Consider the following 9998-nt stretch of genomic DNA (forward strand, 5'->3'; position numbering starts at 1 on the left):
TGTGAGTATACTGTAGCTGTCTTCAGACACACCAGAAGAGGGTATCAGGTCTTACTACAGATGGTCGTAAGCCACCATGTAGTTACTGGGAATTGAACTCAGGACTTTTGGAAAGGCAGTCAGTGCTCTTAACCTCTGAGTCATCTCTCCAGCCCCTTTTTGTTGTAGATAGCCCTGAGGCTAATTATATTTGATGTCATTTCCTTCTCCTTTGAGAGGTTGTGAATAAGGAATGAGTCAGCATTCAGGTGATTTCTTGTAAACTTTCTTTGCTCCTTAATTTGTAAAATAAAGGAGAACTGATGATTAGGCAGATAAAGGGGAAGGTGGAGGAGCAGAAAGAAAAAAAAGAAGGTGGTTTGTGAGAGACACAATGCAGAGGAGGAGGAGGAAGAAGAAAAGCAGAACAGAAGCACAAGGCCTGGAGAAACCACAAGTTCTAAGGGGTCTCTTAGATGGGGAAGAAGGTAGTGTAGTGGTAGATCTGCCCAATCTAGGCGCCCAGCATGTATTCCTATTAATTGTGTTGTTTTCATTGCCCGGGGCATAATTGGTTTGGAGAGCTTTACCGCAACAAAATGGTGCCCAACATATTTATTTGAACTCAACTAACCTGAGATAAAAGTTCACTGACCTCCAATCCCTGAATAGGGCTTGGGCAGCAATATAGGCTGCAGCAGTGTAGATTAGAAACTGACTGAGTCTGAGTGGTCTACAGAGAACGACAGAGAGGCTCACTCCCCCAACTCCTAGACAGAGAGCTATAGCCAGGGGTAGGTAGCTCCTTAGCCTGGAGCTGTAGGGAATACAACTGCCTGTGAGGTAGGTTTTGGGCAGACACAGTGAACTAATAGGGGCATCTATGCCCGAGAGAGCTTTTCTTTGTTTGCTTCCCCGTATCCTTTGCCCCCCACTTTGCCTCCCCATCCTTGTGTCTAGGACAGCCAGACTGGATCTCCTGACTGCTTGTTTACGCTGTGGATTGCCTGAAATCGGCACACACTGCCAGCTGCAACACAAACCAGGGATACAGACGACCATAAGGAGTTGGGTGGGACACTATCCCAAATAAAGCAAAGCACTAGATGGTTTAAATGTATAGGACCAGAAGGTCAGGTAGGAAAATTGAGGCCATACATGGCTGATATAGCCATTAACTTATGGGGAAGAGATCTATTCCAGCAGTGGAAGACCCAAATTAATATTGCCGCAGTCTCAGTGTCTAGTTATGAAACTTGCCAGGCTCCTAATAAAAAATTTAAAATAGTTAGGGGACATTATCAAAGACAGTTACAGACTGTCCAAGCTGTCCATAAACAAGATACAGCAGAAGCTGACAATTTATCTCTATACTAAGAAGCCACTGCTGCCAGACACCAACAGCCTTACCACTAAGGTGGTTGACTGACCAACCCATTTGGATTGATCAATGGTCTATGACAAAAGAAAAACTACAGGCATTAGAACAGCTAGTCCAGGAGCAGCTGGAGGCTCGGCACATAGAGGAGTCTACCAGCCCTTGGAATTTGTCATTAAAAAAAAAATCTGGCAACTGGAGGATCTTGACAGATCTCAGAGCAATTAATAAGATTATTCAGCCAATGGGATCCTTGCAGCCTGGGATCCCATTGCCCTCCTTGTTGCCTAAAGAATGGCCTATCATAGTGATTGATCTGAAAGACTGTTTTTCACCATTCCTTTACATGAATGTGATAAGGAAAGATTTGCTTTCTCAGTACCTACCTTCAATAGAGGTTGTCCAATAAAAAAGATATCATTGGAAAGTCCTGCCACAAGGAATGTTAAATAGCCCTACCTTGTGTCAATATTTTGTACAACAGCCATTGGAGATAATTCGCAAACAATTTTCCCAATCCATTATTTATCATTATATGGATGACATCTTATTGGCTGATCCACATATGTTTGATGAAGTAAAAACAAAACAAAACAAAATACCCCTTGCCTTCCTGAGGATTGCAAGTTGCCCCTAAAAAAATACAAAGAGGGGATTCTATTAATTATCTAGGGTATAAAATAACTCTTCAAAGGATTAGGCCACAAAAGGTGTGTCTTAGTCAGGGTTTCTATTCCTGGACAAAACATCATGACCAAGAAGCAAGTTGGGGAGGAAAGGGTTTATTCAGCTTACATATCCATACTGCTATTGATCACCAAAGGATTCAGGACTGGAACTCAAGCAGGTCAGAAAGCAGGAGCTGATGCAGAAGCCATGGAAGGATGTTCTTTACTGGCTTGCTTCCTCTGGCTTGCTCAGCCTGCTCTCTTATAGAACCAAGACTATCAGCCCAGAGATGGTCCCACCCACAAGGGGTCTTTCCCCTTGATCACTAATTGAGAAAATGCCTTACAGCTGGATCTCATGGAGGAATCTCCACAACTGAAGCTCCTTTCTCTGTGATAACTCCAGCCTGTGTCAAGTTGACAACCAAAACCAGCCAGTACAAGGTGCAATCAAAAGAAACCAATTAAGGACCCTTAATGATTTTCAGAAGCTACTGGGAGATATCAAATGGTTGCAGCCTGCAATTGGCTTGGCCACTCAAGAGCTAAGCAATTTATTTCAAACCTTACAAGGTGATAAAGGTTTAAATAGCCCAAGGAAGCTATCAACTGAGGCTGAGGAGGAGTTAGCTTTGGTAGAAAAGAAATTGAAGCATATACATCTAGATTGTATTGACCCAAAAAGATAGTCCGTGTCTTAGTTATATTACCTTCTACTCATTCCCCTACAGGAATTCTTATGCAGAGGGAAGATTATGTATTAGAATGGATATTTTTAGCACATAAACAGATTAAGAAATTAAAAACCGAGCCGGGCGTGGTGGCGCACGCCTTTAATTCCAGCACTCGGGAGGCAGAGGCAGGTGGATTTCTGAGTTCGAGGCCAGCCTGGTCTACAAAGTGAGTTCCAGGACAGCCAGGGCTATAGAGAAACCCTGTCTTGAAACACCCCCCCCCCAAAAAAGGGAAAAAAAATTAAAAACCTACATTGAGAAGGTCTCTGAATTGATACTAAAAGGAAAAATGAGACTTTGACAATTAGTCGGAATGGATTTGGCTGAAATTGTGGTACCTTTTACTAAAGCAGAAATTCCCTCATTATGGGAACAAGGATATTCTAACATCAGAGTGGAAAATGGGAAATGTGTTACGCTGGGGAGAGATTATGTCTATGTTTTCATAGGAAAAGAAAAGCTATGGGTTCCTTCTAAATTAATAAAAATCAGACACAACAGAGGGAGACCTCCTGAAGACCTTGGTGACTGAGAAAAAAAAAAGGGACTAATCAACAGAATAGGACAGATATTTGGTTTTCAAAAATGTCAGAACTCTATAGGTAGAGAGCGTAACAATTAAAAACTCTGCTTCCTATAGGCAGATATTAGTGGAAGTTTGAATTAATTGCTTTAATGATGGTATAAAGATATATTGCTCTAACAAGTCTTACAGGATACTCATATTCTGTCTAACATGGGGTCCACGGGAATTTTGGGTTAATATCCTGACATGACAAATTAGAAAAGCTTAAATAGGCTAAAGTGTGTGTGATTTTGAGTATTGTGGTTGTTTTATTGTTCCTCTGAGACAGAGGGCAAGCTACAGGTTTTCGTGGTTACCAGTTGAAGAATATGCGGATTTAAGGAAAAGGTTTGTCTTTGTGTTTTTGGAAAAGGTGATTAAGGTATTTACACTTCCAGAGTTATATGGGTCAGATTTGATAGAAGGAGACTCCCTGAAGAACAAGATTCCAGAGAATAAAACAAAAAGGTTATCTTGATGATATTAAAATTTTGTTTTACGATTTATATATTACAGAATATACAGCCTTGGTGAATTTCATTGTCAGACATGCTGAACTGACATGCCTGAATTCCTGATGTCTTGGGTTTTCTTCCGGATCCAGTCAGGACACAGACATCAGAGACAATCATTGGTGTGGCCTTCTTAAGGCCAACAAATTCCCCCATTTTCCCTACCTTTCCCCCTCTCTTCAAAAATATCTCAATGCCCATATTCAGCTTGAAGAAATTGTGATGTCTTCGTCCCAGTTTCCTAGGCTTTGGGGCTGGGGATGGTTATTATAGGTTGTCTTTAATACTAAAAATTTTGAAGTAAAAGGCTTAGACCCAGTTCTTCTGTTGCTGTTATTAGAAACAGATCTGAGATGTTTAAGCCTGTGAATTAAAGGCCAAAGAGGAGATTCATGGCTGTACTTGAAAATGTTCATTGCAATGACTAGTTGGACCCAGACATGGTCCTCAGAAGTAGCCTGGGCTAGCATGACACAATGGCCTCAAGTGGCAGCACAGGCCACTCAGATCAGTTTACCTCCACCTGCATAAGTATGGCACCTGACATTAACATAGTTTCAGGCAATAGCCCAGACCACTGACATCCGGATGACCTTTGATGGCATCATGGGCTGTAGACATCGGCACAGACCCTGGCTGCAGCAAGACCATGAATCCAGATATGGCCCTTGGTGGCAGCTTGGGTGGACCTCATCATGACCCCAGGTTGTTGCACAGGCTCCTCATATCAGCCTGTTCCTAATTGCCCTTGTGTCTTCATTTCCATCCCTTTCCACCATGTACTCCCTTTTCCCATGGCTCCATCACATATTTGCTCATTGAAGTGGCGCCCACGACGGGACTGCAGAGCAGGTGCTTGGGTGTCTCTCTCTTTCTAGTTAGAATATGTTTTAGATGACTGTTAGGACTATCTGATCTTTGATGTTATTTAACTCCAATACTTCTCATCTACTTTTTTCTTTGTCCATTGGTGAGAATGGTGTATTGGAAGTAATCTACTCTTAATACATTGGGATTAAGCTTGCCTTATGTCTTTTTGTTTTATGAAATTGGGTGAACCTTAGTTTGGTGTACATGTGTTTAGAACTGTTGTGTGTTATTGATTGGTTGCTTCCTTGATATATATGAGGTTATCTTCTTTATGTCTTCTGGTTAGTGTTGGTTTGAAGAATATTTTGTCAGATACTAGATTGGCGATGTTTGTGTGTCTTCTGGCTCTATTTTCTTGGAATACCTTTTTCTGTCTTTGAAGGTGAAATATTCCCTGTAGATGGGATCCTGTTTTCTAATCTAATCTGCTGTCCTGTGTCTTTTGATTGGGGAACTGGGACCACTGATACTGTAGTTTATTACTGAAAGGTGTATATTAATTCCTGTCATTTTGTTGGTTTTGTAGTTTTGTTTTTGTTTTTTTCCTTAGTTCCCCCTTTGCTTAACAGCTGTCCCAATGCTGTTTTATTCCCTGTAGCCTCTTGGATATGTTTATATTCTTGTGTTTAGTTCGAATTGTTTCTGCTAGTAGTCTCTGTATAGCTGGTTTAGGCATCATAAATTCTTTTATCCTGCTTTTATCATGAAAAAATGTTTTCCTTTTGTAATCAAAAGCTTTGCAAGGTATAATAGTCTAGTTGGCATCTCAATTCTAGCAGAACTTGACAAACATTGCTCAAAGCCTTTTTAAAGTTTTCAAGTTAGAAGCCATACTATATCAGGACTCATAAAGAGCTCACCCCCAGGTCTTTTAAAGTTTCAATTGGAAATTCAACTGTTGTTTTGATGGATCTATCTTTATATATGACTTGTTTCTTCTTACTTGCCCCTTCCAAACACTTTCTTTGTTCTGTATCTTTAATGTTTTAACTATAATATTATGTGAAAAGTTTCTTTTATGACCTGTCTACTTGATATTCTGTATGCCTCTAATACCTAGACTGGCATCTCTTATCCTAGATTTGGAATTTCTCTCTCTCTCTCTTTTTTTTTTTTTACTTTATTGAAAATATTTTATATGTTTTAAATATGGAATTCTCCTCTGTGTCTACTTAATTTGAAGATTTTGTCTCTTCATAGTTTCTGAAAGATCTCATAGTTCAGTTCATGGCTTTAAAAACTTATTTTCTTTGATACAATTCCTTTACCTTGTCTTGAAGCTCCAACATTCTGTCTTCCTCATGATCCATTCTATTGGTGAGGTTTTCCATTGAGTTTTTTTTTCATTATTATTTGATTTACTGAGTCTTTGATGTACAGCCTTGTTTCAGTTTGGATTTTCTTCACTGTTTTCTCTTTATTGAATGGTCATTCTTATTGCATTCAGCTATTTGATTATGTTCTCTTCAATGTGGAATTTATTCCTGTTCTCTTTAACGTCATTCAGAAATTTATCTGTATCCTCTTTGAAGTCTTTGAACATATTTATGATGTTCCATTTGAATTTTTTGATTGCAGGTTCATCTAAGTTTCCCAGTGAGGGACCATTATCATGGTATTGGTGGTTTTGGGAGGACTCCTATTGTTCTAGTTTTCATGTTGTTTTTGTTGAGACTTACACATCTGGAGCTAGTACATTGTTTATGGATTTTGGTATGACTTTATAACCCTCTTGTGTTGAGTGGGTATTTTGATCTTTGCTAGCTGTCACTCTGGGTTGGCTGGTTTGGGATCATCTAGACACTATTTGAAGTTTAGTCTTGGGGAGTTTATATGTGCATGTGCGTGTGCGTGTGCCTGTGTGTGTGTGTGTGTGTGTGTGTGTGTGTGTGTGTGTCTGTCTGTCTGTCTGTCTGTCTGTGTGATGAGCAGCTGACACCTCTCTTGAAAAATTTTAGCATTCAATACTGTGATGGTTTGTATATGCTTGGCCCAGGGAGAGACACTATTTGGAGGTGTAGTCTTGTTGGAATAGGTATGGCCTTGTTGGAGTAGATGTGTCACTGTGGGAGTGGGTTTTAACACCCTAGTCCTAGCTACCTGGAAGTCAGTATTCTGCTAGCAGCCTTCAGATGAAGATGTCGAACTCTTAGCTCCTCTTGCAACCATGCCTGCCTGGATGCTGCCATGTTCCTACCTTGATGATAATGGACTGAACCTCTTAACCTGTAAGCAGCCCCAGTTAAATGTTGTTCTTATAAGACTTGCTTTGGTCATGGTGTCTGTTTACAGAAGAAAAACACTAACTAAGACAAATACAATATTGTAAATTGCAGTCATCTTGCAGTTATTAGATGTAGAGTTACATGTCTTATCCAACTACAGTTTTAGGCCCTTTGACATATTGGCCCTTATTTCTTTCCTCATTGTCCCTGGTAATTCACACTCTACCTATTTCTATATATGTATATGTTCCATTCCTGGACCTTATTAATATTATGAGTACCTCAACTTTTATGAAGCTCAGTATTCTTATCTATAAAATGGACTAAGAGGTCCAATGGGAAGGTTATAGGAGTTAATATATTCACCTGACAGTGAGTGTGGTGACTGTAGTACTGAGTCATTACAAAACAGAAATCCTCCTCCACCTTTTCCAAGGTACACTTCTAGGAAGACTTGCCAGATGCTTAATGAAGCAGCCAGCTTGTGATTTTTGCAAGAGTTGTTATGGCAACTCTATTTTTGAAATCACTGACTTGGCAATGAACATGACATTGGAACTATGTGACAATAATAAGAGGTATGGATAACGCATACACACAAAGAAAGCCAGAAGTACAGAAGCACCCACTAAGGGCAGACATTTGAGTGAACTTTTCTGGAGAGATGTGAAGCCCAGATAAGTCACCAATGACAGATCCAAGACTAGTATAGTAAACCAGTAAATTTATATGGTGTACTTATTGAATCATGGATGACTCTATGGAAATTTTGTCAAGAGAAAGTCCAACCCGGAATGGGTAATAACTCATGAAAGATGTAACCTCAAGCTCTCTGTACAAACTTGTAGGCAGCCTGGTTGAGTGGAGAATCCTATCTGCTTGGCAGTTGTTATTGCACATATAACCTTGTAGTAGGCTTATGAGTCTTATAAGTCCAAGGAGCCTCCCGAGAATTATAAGCTTCATTTATTTTCTGAGTCTCATGGACCTCCCTCCTGTCTCTTGCAGGAAATAGTTCAGTTTGAGGAAATTCAGCACAGGATTATTATATATGACAGTGTGGGAATGAGAGCAGTCTCATGCTAGAGAGAGAGAGAGAGAGAGAGAGAGAGAGAGAGAGAGAGAGAGAGAAGAGCTGTTATCCTGGAATGACACTGCTGTAGGTTGTGGCTGTTGCAGCCTTCCGATCCTATTGTCATCCTTCGGAATGAAAGGAGGGACTTCTTATCTCTACTTTGATTGGACCAGAAGTTGTTTTACTCTTTGAGTATTCTTCACTTTTGTTTCTTCCCGCCTACCTATGTTCTTCACTGAGAGCTCCTGGGGTAGACTTGGCCCCAACCACTTCCCATAAGTCTCCAGTGACTCTAACATTGGATCTCAATTCTTTGCTCACCAGTCCTAGACATGTGAAGAAGTTAGAGTCACAGTCTCACTTCACTCACACCTGAGTAGACGGAATAGCAATTTATATTCTGGACACCCTTATGCTGACTGAACCTTGGGAAGGATGTATGAGAAACAGTTTGACAGGAATCCAGAAGAGCCCTCTTCCTTCCAAAGGATGGCAATCGGGTCATTAATAGCTAATGTGAATGTCTGGGCTTAATAAGACTGTCACCATTGCTAAACAAATGAAGGTTCTGCCTCAGGGTATCCACTGTTACTCTTGCTACTTCTTGCTTAGAAACATTCTGTGCTTTGATCTGTACCTCAGAACTTGACTTTAAATATGGACAGCACTTTTTAGATCCTCTTGCCTTCTAGATTTAGGTTTGATTTGACCAATGAAAGGAGTTACTGAGACTCGAGGGCAGATGGAAGGGTGGAATACCCTCCACTGCATGCTAGATAGAACTCCTTTCTTCCATAGTGACCCTTCCAAGCTGACTCCCGTGCTCTTTTCCTTCACTTGTCTTTGCTCCTAGGGGAAGAAGTTTCTGGTCTCTGGGAGCCACACCCATCCTCGTTGCTCTCCTGATTCCCACCCCATTGATACAGATGCTACTTTCAGCCGGGAGTGGTGGCACACGCCTTTAATCCCAGCACTCGGGAGGCAGAGGCAGGTGGATTTCTGAGTTCTAGGCCAGCCTGGTCTACAAAGTGAGTTCCAGGACAGCCAGAGCTATACAGAAAAACCCTGTCTTGAAAAACAAAACAAAAACAAACAAACAAACAAACAAATGCTACTTTCATCTAAGTTTTCTCATTTGAGTTGAAGTAACTTGTTATCAAGACACTGCTTGGTGCAGGCAGAAAGAGGGATGGCAGCAAGGATCCTGAGTTAGGTGGGCTTGGTATTTTGAGACAGCAAGGATGTAGGTTGAAGAAAGGAAAGGAAATAGGAACAAGCTGGAAAATACAGGAGCAGAGTGGGAAATTAGGCTCCAAAGTGAAACTCTGTCTCAGTGGTCTACCTGGTGCTCCTTGCCCCTGGTATGACCCATGCTGAAAGCTGCAGACATCTTTCTGTGAGGACAGGGGTGGTGTCTGTGAGCAGTGAGGATCTTTGGGAGGTGACTTAAATTCTGCTTCTGTGTGGGTTCATTGATTGATAGATTGTCTTAAGACAAGTACATTAGGAAGTCCAGATCAGCTTTGTCTCATGTATGCACCATGTTCTGTCACATGCTGTCTTAGAACTCTGCAGATAGTCCTTACCAAAACCTCTACAAGAGGCCCACATCAACTATACCCACCCCCAACCTTGGACATCCCAACCTCTAGAACTCTTATAAATAAACTTCTTTTCTTCATAACTTACTCAGTTTCAAGAACTCAGTCATAGCCACAGAAAATGGACTAAGAGAATATTTCTCTAGTTTTGGGAAGAATTTCTGATGGGCCAGCTTCATGGCCATTTGACCTAATAGTTTCTTGTGACTCTTCCTGCCCTTGGGGATCATTGGCCGATATTAGTCTATGAGGGCAAAGGGAGCAGAGATGACAGATGGGGTTTTGGAAACTCTGAGTATATAAGGTGAATGATGACATCAAGATCAGTTTCAGGGAGGTAGATCAACTTTATTTGGGGTGACTCAAGGCTTATATCATTTTGGGGGCTGGG

The sequence above is a fragment of the Mus musculus genome, chromosome 2 (genome assembly GCF_000001635.26).
Source record: "Mus musculus strain C57BL/6J chromosome 2, GRCm38.p6 C57BL/6J".
Lineage (NCBI taxonomy): Eukaryota > Metazoa > Chordata > Mammalia > Rodentia > Muridae > Mus > Mus musculus.